This window comes from Rhinoderma darwinii, chromosome 2, assembly GCF_050947455.1.
Source record: "Rhinoderma darwinii isolate aRhiDar2 chromosome 2, aRhiDar2.hap1, whole genome shotgun sequence".
NCBI lineage: Eukaryota > Metazoa > Chordata > Amphibia > Anura > Rhinodermatidae > Rhinoderma > Rhinoderma darwinii.
In genome coordinates, this window is record NC_134688.1 from 349,791,132 (window position 1) to 349,802,488 (window position 11,357).

The window sequence follows — 11,357 nt, forward strand, 5'->3', positions numbered from 1 at the left end:
ACAGGGGTATGCTGTGTAAAATAACCATTAGCAAGAGGAGTGGAGTCGATACCCACTACCGGGACAGGTTTAGGCAAATCAATCAAAGGCATAGCTAGAGACATAGCAAACTCCACAGACATGATATTATCAGAAGACCCTGAATCCACGAAGGCACTGCCGGTAGCAGACCTACCACCAAAAGAGACCTGAAAGGGAAGCAAGATTTTATTACGTTTCATATTTACGGGAAATACCTGTGCGCCCAAGTGACCTCCCCGATGATCACTTAGGCGCGGAAGTTTTCCGGCTGCTTATTCTTACGCCTAGGACAGGTGTTCACTTGATGCTTGTCATCCCCACAATAGAAGCAGAGACCATTCTTCCTGCGGAACTCTCTACGTTGTTGGGGGGACACGGAGGCCCCGAGTTGCATAGGTACCTCCGAGTCTTCCGTGGGAGAACGGAGCAACGGAACCTTGGGAGGCATCATGGGGGAGTCAGAGGAGAAAACACAAAAACGTTCAAGTTGTCGTTCCCTGAGACGTCGGTCAAGTCGTACCGCTAAAGCCATAACCTGGTCTAGGGAGTCAGAAGAGGGATAGCTAACTAGCAGGTCTTTCGGGTGTTCGACAGACCCAACCTAAACTGGCACCTTAAGGCAGGGTCATTCCACCGAGAAGCTATGCACCACTTCCTAAAATCAGAGCAATACTCCTCAACAGGTCTCTTACCCTGACGTAAGGTCACCAGCTGACTCTCGGAAAAGGCAGTCCTGTCAGTCTCGTCATAAATGAGTCCGAGAGCAGAAAAGAAAACATCAATGGAGGAAAGTTCAGGGGCGTCAGGAGCCAAGGAGAAGGCTACCATGGTAGCATCAGGCTGGTTGACCCTCTGAGCCAGGGCCTGGACCTGTAGGGAGAGACCCTGCATTTGCTTAGCCAGGGTCTCAAGGGGGTCCATAGTAGTGTGAGGGACTAGGGTAGACTAGGTATATGGGCTTGTGATTATGTAATGATGGGGGTAGGGAAATAGACAATAGAGCCCTAATCTACCCGCCACTCAGTCCCTGCCTACTTGCAACGACCCACCCTAGGCGACGGGGTACAACTGGGCGACGGTCCCTACGCTCAATAAGTGCACGACAGACAAACAGACAAGGGTACACAGAAGCAATTGAAAAGGGGCAGTTGCCCACGGCAACACCGTGAGCAACAAGAGTTGTGAACGAGCCGAGTCAAACCAGGAGTGTACGAGGTACCAAACGCAGAGCAGGAGAGTAGTCAGTAAGCCAGGGTCAATATGAAGCAGGGTCAAATAGTTCAAGAAGCTGCAGCAGGGCCAGGAAACCAAACGAGAAGAATCACAAGCAAGGAGGAACAGGAAAAGGCAGGTATAAATAGACAGAGGGCCGGAGCTAGCTCCGTCTGGCCAGGCTGTGATAGGCTCTCCCACTCCTAAGCCTGCCATCCTGAGTGGTGGAAGATGTAGTCAGTCTCACAGACATAGAAGCAGGTGCAGACTGATTACCTATGGGCGTTGACACAGAAGCTGTGCCTGGCAGATCCTTTACAATTAGGCCGTGAAAATGAATATCAACATTTCTGCCACTAAAATGTTGCATTTTTTCAATTTCACCAAGGATAAAGGTGGTAAAAGCTGCCCAACATTTGTAAAGCAATTTCTTCCGAGTACGGCAATACCCCACGTGTGGTCATAAATGGTTTTTCATTAGAAAGTAATTAACCCTTTCTGGACTGGTCCATTTTTTTATTTTCCTTTTTAGTTTTTTCCTCCCCGCGTTCCAAGAGCCACAACTTTTTTATTTTTCAGTCAATAGAGCGGTATGAGGGCTTATTTATTGAGGGACGAGCGGTCGTTTTTATTGGTACCATTTTTTGGTACATACACCTTTTTGAGCACTTTTTATTACATTTTTAGGTAGAGCCAAGGTGACCAAGAAAACAGCGATTTTGCCATTTTAAATTCTTTATTTTTCACGTGAGACACTCCATACATCACCCCCCACGCTAAGACATGCTATGTCGTGGTGCGCGAAGGGGTTAATGCGCAGCGCATGGTGCGGAGTGAAAATTAAAATTTTCCACTCATATGCCATTTTAGTGCACTACATGTTATGCCCAGTTTGTGCCACTGAAGACAAATACCTCATAAAATATTAACCGGGTTCTCCCGGGTATGGCGATGCCATATCTGTGGACGTAAACTGGTGTTTAGGCACGGTGAAGGGCTCAGAAGGGAGGGAGCGCCATTTGGCTTTTGGGGCGCAGATGTAGCTTGGTAGTTGTTCTGTTTGGGATTTTACTGGTGTTTCAGTTTATAATGTGGGGGCATATGTTATCTGTGCGGGGTACGTCAGGGTATAATAAGAGGGTATAATAATGCAGTAAATAAATAATAATCCGCAGATATGTGGCCGGTATCGCACTGATAAATGGCACCCGATCTTATCTGCTTTTGGACACTGCACATTTTGCATCGCCATATTCTGGGAGCCAGAAATGTTTTATTTTTTCTTCACCGGAGCTGCGTGAGGGGATTATTCGTTGCGGGACAATCTGTAGGTTTTCATTGGTACCATTTTGGGGTACCAGAAATTTTTTGGATCACGTTTTATTCCATTTTTTGGCAAGCAAGGTGACCACAAACCATCAATTCTGACAATGTTTTTTATTCGTTTTTTTATGGCCTTCACCCTGGGCTATAAATGACCATTTTACTTTATTCTGCGGGTCGATACGATTACGGCGATACCAGATGTATATAATTTTTTTATGTTTTGCAGCGTTTGTGCAATAAAATCACTTATTTATAAAATAAATAATCTTTTTTGTCACCATATTCTGAGAGCGATAACTTTTTTATTTTTCAGTCAAAAAAGCGGTGTAAGGGCTTGTTTTCTGCGGGACGGGATGTAGTTTGTATCGGTACAATTTTGGCGTACATGCGACTTTTTGATCACTTTTTATTGTATATTTTGGGAGGGTTGGTAACCGAAAAAATTGTGATTTGGGCACAGTTTTTCGTTTATTTTTTTCGCGGTGTTCACCGTGCGGGAAAAATAATATTACAGTTTTATAGTTGGGGTCGTTACGAACGCGGTGATACCAAATATGTGTACTTTTTTTTTACGTGTTCATTTTTTTCCTATAATAAAAGACTTATTATAGGAAAAAAAGCATTCTTTGTTTATGTAACTTATAACTTTTATTTTTACACTTTTTAAAAAATTTTTATTATCTTTTTTTTACTTTTTTTACTTGTCCCACCAGGGGACACTTAGACTTGCAGCTTTGATCGCTGCTGGAACAAATTACACTACACACGTAGTGTAATGTGTTCTAACTGTCATTGTGACAGGAAGCATCGGAGGACCGGCCGGAGGCTGCTCCTCCGAGGCTTCCGTACATGGCAACCTGGAGGTCATTGTCTGGCCTCTGGTTGCCATGATAAGGATCGCCAGCCCCCGCAAACACATGTGGGGGGCTGCCGATCCGCTGTAAACCTCTTCAATGTGGTGATCGCAATCGACCACCGCATCGAAGGGGTTAATTGCCGATTTCAGCGACGACAGGCCGCTGATCGGCAACAGGGAGAGCAGGGCAGACGCCCCGCACAGTTAACCGCAGCTGCGGTGTAGCGCCGCGCGGCGGTTAACTGTTAAAGCGCCGACGTAACTGCACGCCCAGGTGCGCGAAGTTACTGCTCACCTGGACGTGCATTTACGCCAAGGTGCGGGAAGGGGTTAAAAAAATGTGGAAAAAAATGACACCTCATTGATTATTAGGGAAAACAAACATGACAGTACCGTTTAACCCCTTCCCGCTCTGTGCCAAAATAGAACGTCACGGTTCACAGTTAGTTAACGTGAGCAGCCGCACTATTATGACACTGTGATGGTGCGGGCTCAGGAGCTGAGCTGGCGCCATCACTTGCAGGAGTTTGCTGTAATATACAACCAAACCCTGCTCTAACTACCAGGATAAGAGATAACTCTGGCATCTAAGTGGTTAGACAGAGCGAAGGGGCTCAATCTGTCACCCTACCCAAAATTATGGGGTGCCAATGGGTTTCTAAAGCAGCCGACCCAGGGTCCCCCAGGTCGGCCACACACATAAGCCTATTAGACCCTGACAGAGGCAGGGTCTAATTGGCTGCCTGCCAGTTTTACATTGACACATATATTACGTTACATAGTTACATAGCTAATAAGGTTGAAAAAAGAAACAGGTCCATCAAGTCCAACCTATAATCCTACCAGCTAACCACAGAAAAAAAGTGGAACATATAATAAGATTAAAAACACACAAATTGGGCAGGTATAATCCCAACAGGATGCAGCCAGGTCAAAAATGCTGCTGAAGGAAAGTGCTCAGGTGTGTTAAATAATAATAGTCACTCCCACTAGCCTTGAGGGGAGTGGCGTGTGGTGCATGGGATATGTAGTAAAAAGTAAATGAATAGCGTATAATGTGCAAGTAGTAATAATATGTGTGAAATATAGGGGGCAGTACTGAGTATAGTGAGTGGTGAATAAAGTGTAAAATATAGGGGGCAGTACTAAAAGGGTCAGGAACGTGAGTGATGCATGAAGTGTGGGTGCAGGATAAGAGATAACTCTGGCATCTAAGTGGTTAGACAGAGCGAAGGGGCTCCCTCTGTCACCCTACCCAAAATTATGGGGTGCCAATGGGTTGCTAAAGCAGCCGAGCCAGGGAGCCCCAGGTCTGCCACACACATAAGCCTATTAGACCCCGACAGAGGCAGGGCCTAATGGGCTGCCTGCCAGTTTTACATTGACACATATATTACGTTACATAGTTACATAGCTAATAAGGTTGAAAAAAGAAACAGGTCCATTAAGTCCAACCTATAATCCTACCAGGTTGTTTCAAAGTCTCACTGCTCTTGCGAATATGGTGAAACCTTCTTTCATCTAGACGTAGGGGATATCTGCTTGTCATGGTTACAGGCCTATGTGTAAAAAGATCATTAGAAATATGTCTGTACTTTCCATTCATTTGTACATTGTAATCAGATCGCCCCTAAGTAATTTTTTTTCTAAACTGAATTACCCCAAGTTTGAAGTACAGCAATCCATCAATTCCCTTAATAACCTTGGTTGCCCTCCTTTGCACCAGCTATAGTTCATCTATGTCCTTCTTATACACCAGTGCCCAAAATTGTACATAATATTCCATGTGTGATCTGACTAGTGATTTGTAAACAGGCAAAACTATGTTCTTGTCAAGTGTATCTATGCCTCTATTGATGCATTCCATGATTTTATTTGCCTTGTAAGCAGCTGCCTGGCACTGGTTGCTAAAGTTAAAGGGAAGGGGTCATGATTTTTTATTTTTTTTATTATATTGCTTTTAATATACTGTAGACAAAACTTTTATTTATTTGTGTTGTCACTTTCTACTTTTTACTGTAGTCATACTTTTACTTCTCTATGGGGGCTGCCATTTTTTTTTCATCTCTGTATGTGTCGATTAACGACACATACAGAGATGCTATATGGCACATACAACCCCATAGAGAATGCGAACGGGAGCCATTCCATTCTCAGAAGCGTGCTCCATCTGTGTGGGAACGGCGCATGCACCGCTCCCACACAGACCAAAACGAAGCTCATTTGTAGCACGAAATCCGGCGCCATTTTCATGTGGACCGGAAGCCGCTGCCGGACAGTAAGATGACTACTTCCGGCCGCGGCTTCCGGCCATATGTTGAACTAAGCGAAGGCGCAAGGAAGAGGAGCGTAGGCGGTAAGAACTTTGGTAGACCAGCGGAGGTGGCGGCAGGAGAAGGTAATTTATGTTCGTGTATGATGTGCGTATTATGTTCGTGTATGTTCATATTATGTTCTAATCCTCCTACCATTGTGCAGTCGCTCAGAAAATGGCGGCACACAGTTTAGGAGGTTTGAAGACATTCAAACCCCTCCCTCTCCTGGCACTAGCCAGAAGAAGGGAGGGGGGATTGTGTGAGGACACTAGAGGAGAGTGTGTCCACCCCAAATTTGCAGCATAAATCAATGAGGTTGTTTTACCACAGTGAACATGCTGCAATTTTGTGAACTGCTCCCTCTAGCGGCCAGCACATGGAATTGTTATAAATTAGAATCTCATTTATAATATTTCCTGACTTGTGAAAAAATTAAAAAATTAAAACAATGTGTAATCACTTAAATACTAATTGTTTAACTGAAAAAAAATAAAAAAATTCTAGCGACACATTCCCTTTAAGTTTACTGTCCACCAGTATGCCAAAGAATTTTTCAGTGGCAGTTTTTCCACAATGTTTTACTATTTAATACATTATTGTAAAATTTGTTTCCTCTGCCCAATTGCATAGCCTTACATTTATCCACATTAAAATTAATTTGACATTTCTCCGCGCAAACCTCTAGCTTCCCAAATCCTTTTCAAAGTTTTTAACCCATTTACACATATTTTCCCCCAGTGCCAGCATTTGATTTTTTTGTACCAACCTTTTATGCGGATAATTATCAAATTCTTTTGAAAAGTCTAAATACACCACATCCACAGTCTTACCCAGGTCCAGTCTGGAATTTACCTTCTCATAGAACAGATTAATTTGACAGGACAAATCCCTCATAAACTCATGATGATGCTGTGTTATAAGTTTATTTTCATTGAGATACTCCAGGTTAGCAACTCTTAGAAAACCTTTAAATATTTTACCCCCATTGGAGGTTAAACTTACAGTTTCCTATAGCTCCCGGGCTCACTTTTTGACCTCTTCTTAAAGGGGTTGTGCCATCAATAGAAATAACAATATATAAACTCAATATAATACATTTTAGAGTAACTTTGTAAAGTACTGTTGTCGCGTTGGGTTCGTGGACCCACTGGGCCATACCGCCTTGACGGTATGGCAGCTTGTCAGCAGGGCGCAGGTCACAGTCTATAGTTCGTATAGTGTGCCTGTCGCAGCTCGGACAGTAGCAAGGCAGGGTCGGCTTGGACTAGGCAGCAGGTAGACGTCAGGCGTGGAGTAGCAGGACAGGCGTGGAATAAAGTACAGCATGACTACATCTCAGCACGGCACTTGACCAGGATAGCACGGGATACAGGATACAGGTACGGGGAACACTGGGAACTGGAAAACACTAGGAGACCATTTGCATAGACAAACTTTGGATACGACAAACAATGCTCAGGCATAGCATGGAGGGGCACAACCCTTCTTATAGCCCAGGGTGCTCTGGGAGCAATCAGCTCAATCTCCCACCTGCGTGCGTCCGGACTGAGCTCGCAAGCGCACCCTGGTGGTCACTGTGGAACAGGATGACCATATGTGCAGATATCTCTGGAGAGAAGGGCGTCGACTGGATGGAAGGAGTTCGTGGTCAGCGACCAAGGACACAACTGTTATGAAAAAAAAAGGTTCTCACAGAAATATGGTAATTATCTGTTGTAATTTGGTTTTCAAATGTATATGTTTCTGCCCATCGTTCTAGGGAATGTCAGAATATTAGATGTGCATGCACAGTACAATACAGTTAAAGAACGAGGCGTATGGCTAGACATATGCCTTATTTCTACATCTCAGAGTATACAGACTTCAAGCAGTAAGGATTAAAGCCATTAGATAACCTCCTTACCAGTCCGTGCTGCTCTTCTCCTTATCAGGGACAGGTATAAGAACTATCGTTCAGCACAAGCAGTAAAGTACTTATCTAATGGCTTTTTCCCTCACTACTTGCAGTCTGCATGCCTCTTACTGCCCATGCTGGGCTTTCTTTCTCTCTGCTTGTTTCACTTATATGAGCAGAAGCTGCACATCTAACAGAGCTTTACTAGAATGACATGCAGAGACCTACACATTGTCATATTTCTGCGAGGAAACATTTTTTTTTTAAATTACAATACTTTACAAAGTTACTCTAAAATTTATATTGAGTTTATATATTGGCATTTCTATTGATGGCACAACCCCTTTAAATATTGGCACCCCACTGTCTATGAACCAGTCCAGTGGAATAGGCCCTGTCATGATAGAATCCTTAAGTATTAGAAATAAGGGACTGTCTATCACGGCACTTAATTCTTTCAGAACTCGGGGGTGTATGCTATCCAGACCCGGTGATTTATCTATTTATCTTTTTAAGGTGGCGTTGCACTTCTGGATGAGATAAGCAGGTGAAATTTAATGGAGAACTTACTTTATCCCTAATTTTCCTTGGATTTTCATGTGTAAATACAGTAGAGAAGAAGGCATTTAGATTGGCCTTTTCCTCATCCTTTTCAACCACTACACCCAGAAGTATTGCAATATACTAGATGAGTGTTAAGAAGGTTAGATGTTCAAGTCCCATAGTGGGAGTGGAAAAAAAAAACACTTTGCTTCTAGTACATAGTCTTTTATTTTAATATAAAAATGAAAAAACAAATATATATATACATACTTGATATTGCCACATTCATAACGACCCGTACAATAAAATTAAGACAATATATACATTTGGTAGCACCGTAATCGCAGTGACCCACAGAATAAATTCTTCATGTCATTTATACTGCTCTGTGTTTTTTTTCCTACATCCTACAAGTTATAAAATACATTATATGTACCCCAAAATGGTGTCATTAAAAATACATCTTGTTAAGCAAAAATCAGGAACCTTATATGGCTAATTTGATGGGGGGAAAAAAGTTATGGCTTTCGGGTTTCGTATTATAAAACAAATTTCCCTAACACCCTGTTTTGTTTTGTTTTTATTGCTACTGATTGTAAGTTCCTTGAAAATAAATCGTTGCATATTATCTACTTTGGCAAAACCCTACCTACTAAGAAGCTCCCTGACCTGGGCTGTAGCCTCTGCACTCTTTAATCTCATAATTCCTACTGTTTTTCACCCTACCTGGTTCACATGCGGATGAATACATTTGGTCCTTTAGAATGGGCTAGAATTGTTACAGGGTGTGCTCAATGAGGAGTGATTTATCATTCTGGCTTTTGTTATTTTTTCAAGACTGAGGACTCCAGGGAATAGACATGAACGAATTTCCCAAAATTCATTGTGGGTCCAATTCAGTCTGATTCGATTTAGTCCAAATAGATTAGTTGCAAATCGAAAGTGCCGCGATTGCCATGAAAACTCGTGTCTGTCATTCTGATGTCTTCTAGGATTGTTTGAGAAAGGCTTTCTTGATCACGCAGCACTCCGTGTTTCAAGGGTGCGTGAGTATGCTTCCACGCCAACGTATAAAAAATGGGAACTCAGCACTCCAAGGTATTATGCAATAAGTAATGGCCATTACCTAACAGCGACCGAGGTCGCAAGCGCCGCATATCTTTATCCACGGACGTAATCCTTGTCTGAAGAAGGTCGAATGTATTGACGAAACGTTAAACCTATTTTTGGATTACTACTTTTCGATATATGTGAAATAAAATATCACTTATTGCATAATACCTTGGAGTGCTGAGTTCCCATTGTTTGAGAAAAGCTCCTGGGTGGGTCAAATCGTTGCTTTTTATTTTGGATTAATAAAGAATATTTGGAGTATTTGAACACCCGAAGCTGTCACTTTATATAATTTGTCTCTTTGCAAGGGCATGCAGAGGTTTACAAAATATATTGGGAGTCCTTCTCCTCTAAGGATATGGACCCCTTTGGTGTAAATTTTTTAATTTTTATTCTATTGCATGTATTTTGTCTTTTTGTATTAAAAATTGTGTACTGTTTTCATTCTGATGTGGGCAATCTGATTGGTTCGAACTCCAGCGGTTCCTGTGATGTCCTGATCTAAACTGAAGTATGATCAAATCAAAGTTTATTAAAAAAAATACCTATTACCTATAAAAAACATTATTTTTAACACAAATACATACAATAAAAGAATACAAATAAAATAATAAAAATAATAATTGAACCAAAGGTGTCTATAGCCTATACGTACTGTATATATGGCACTAGCTGTTTATTGAATAAACAATTGATTTAGAGTATATTCTGTTATTTACTCGTAGCAAAGCAAAATCTGACATTACACAATTACACAATCTAAAATTTAACAAGATAATAGATTGACCAGAGCTGAAATAAATATCCACCTGTTACATTTCCAAGCCTCAGTGTTTGTACAAGATGATTAATCTTTGGATGATGTTAATTGATTTTGAAAAGTGCCGCATTAATTTTTTTTCAAGATAAACATTATATTCAGATAAATCTTGGATTTTGAAAGGCAACATTATTGAATATGAGAGAATTTTTAAATTATTGTTCCGATAATGTTCTGATGATAAACCACCTCCAAGCATTACTATGTTAAGGCAACAGACAAATGACCGTATTATAACTCTGTTTTGTGCAAAGTGGCAATAGGCCATACATTTAAGTAGCTGGAGCCTCTTCTGTACCTCCATACGACTATGATTTCATATGGAGGCATGCAGAGGTTTATTTTTATGGATTTCATATGAATCTGACAGACAAGAAAAACAAGAAATGCTCCATCGCATGCCTAACTTACAGAGCTTGTCTCCCCTAAAAGCATTGCTCTGCCTCTAAGTCACCTGCTCCTGGTCTGCCTCCTACTTGTTTTGAAAGAGATCACAATTCCTGTTGGAGCATTTTTAATCAGTGCATTAGACCAATTGAAATTTCCCCACTGAAAGTTCCAAGGTGATTTAGGCTTCGTTCAGATCTGTGTCGGGACACCATTCATGGGTTCCGTCGTACCTTTCCGTCAGGGGAACCCCTGAACGGAAACCAAACTGAAACAAATGGAAACCATAGGTTTCTGTTTGCATTACCATTGATTTCAATAGTGATGGATCTGGTGCAAATGGTTTCGGTTTGTCACCGTTGTGTAAGGGTTCCGTTGTTTTGACGGAATAAATACTATAGTCGACTGCGCTATTGATTCCGTCAAAACAACGAAACCCTTACACAATGGTGACAAACAGAATCATGAACGGAGTCCCGACGCAGATGTGAACGAAACCTTATATAGCTCAGTGTGTAAAGTGCAGATGGACTGGCACCAAATGACTAGGCAGATGTTTAAATCAACTCTTTCTTTACTGAACTGAATGCAGCAAACGCACTTTAAGGCCTTATTCACACGAACGTGTGCGTTTTGCGAGTGCAAAAAACGCTGCATTTTTTGCGCGTTGCAGTTGCGAGTGTCATCACTATGTGCTACGTGGCTGCGTGATTTTCACGCATATGCCATGCTTATGATACGCGGTTCGGAAGTTTAGAAAAATAAATGAAGGAGGTGGTTTTATTTTTTCCTTCATTTCTTTATCTATTGTTGCGCAAATCACGCGCGTCACACGGAAGTGCTTCCGTGTGCCGTGCGTGATTTTCACGC